The sequence below is a fragment of the Canis lupus genome, chromosome 24 (genome assembly GCF_011100685.1).
Source record: "Canis lupus familiaris isolate Mischka breed German Shepherd chromosome 24, alternate assembly UU_Cfam_GSD_1.0, whole genome shotgun sequence".
NCBI lineage: Eukaryota > Metazoa > Chordata > Mammalia > Carnivora > Canidae > Canis > Canis lupus.
The window spans coordinates 17789756-17791315 of record NC_049245.1 but is presented as its reverse complement, the minus strand read 5'-3'; the positions used below and the strand labels follow the sequence as shown (position 1 = coordinate 17791315).

The 1560-nt window shown below is 35.2% G+C and overlaps 1 pseudogene; it reads right to left on the bottom strand.

The window, feature by feature from the left end:
• Positions 1-347: 347 nt before the first annotated feature.
• Positions 348-540, bottom strand: LOC119865766 (annotated as a pseudogene).
• Between the last annotated feature and the right edge of the window lie 1020 nt (positions 541-1560).

The following is a 1560-nucleotide window of genomic DNA, read 5'->3' as shown; positions in this document are numbered from 1 at the left end:
CATTTATTTAGATTTTAAAAATTTCTGGGGCTGCTGGCTGGTTCAGTCAGTAAAGCACGTAATTCTTGATCTTGGGGTTTTAAGTTCAAGCCCAACATTGAGTGTAGAGATAACTTAAAAAATAAAATCTAAAAAAATCTCTTTAATCTAGTATTGTAGTTTTAAGTATACAAGTTCTATACATGATTTCTTAAATTTACATGTAAACGTCTCATTTATTATAAACAAATAAATTATACCAACTGTAAATTGCATTGCCTTTTTTCCAGTTTTATTGAGGTATAATTAACACATAAAAATTATATGTGTTTAGATTGTATAATTCCTTTTAAAGGTGTACAACATGATGTTTTAATACATGTGAAATGATTACCACAATCAAGTTAGTTAACACATCCATCACCTCACATAGTTACTGGGTTTGTGTGTGGTAGAACACGTATAATATACTCTTTTAACATATAATATACAGTTTTCAACTAGCAGTAATCCCACCTTGGATAAACCTCATTGGCTAGGATACTGCCACTGTGCAAAGCTTAGCATATAGTATACAATATAATATTACTATAATCATCATGCTATAAATTAGATCTCCAGAACTTATTTATCTTAAAATTGAAAGTTTGTACCCTTTGAGCAACAGTTCCCAGTATTGCCCCTGACCCCCTTCCCCAGTTTTTGGTAAACACCACTCTACTCTCTGGTTCTATGAGTTAGACTTTTTTAGACTCCACACGTAAGTAAGACTGAACAGTATTTGTCTTTCTGTGTGTGGCTTATTTCACGTAGCATGAAGTTCTCTAGGTTTACCATATTGTGAATGACAAGATGTCCAATAATATTTCATTGTATATAAATACCACATTTTAAAAAAGATTTATTTATTTATTTTAGAGAGAGAGACAAAGAGAGTGCACAAGCAGGAGAGGGGAAGAAGGAGAAGGAGGGAGAGAGAATCCTCAACCAGACTCCCTGCTGAAAGTGGAGCCAGACGTAGGGCTCGATCCAAGGACCATGAGATCATGACCTGAGCCAAAATTAAGAGTTGGTCACTTAATGGACTGAGCCACCTAGCCTCCCCTATACCACATTTTCTTTATCCATTCATCTGTAGATAGACACTTAGGTTGTTTCTATATCTTAGCTATCGTAGGCAATGCTGCAATGAGCACAGGAGTGCACATATCTCTTTGAGATATTGATCTCACTTTCTTTGGATATGTACCCAGAAAGGAGATTTCCAGGTCATACAGTGGTTCTATTTTTAACTTTTTGAGGAACCTCCATACTATTTTCCATAGTGGCTATACCAATTTACATTTCTACTGACACTGCACAAGGGTTCCCTTTTCTCTACACCCTGGCCAACACTTGTTAGTTCATGTGTTTTTGATAATAGCCATACTGAAAGAAGTGAGATGATCTCTCATTGTGATTTTGATTTGCATTTTCCCAATAATTAGCAATGTTAAGTATCTTTTCACGTATCTGTTGGCCATTTGCATGACTTATTTGGAAAAATATCCCTTTACTCTCCAGGCCTTTTGCCTGGTTTTT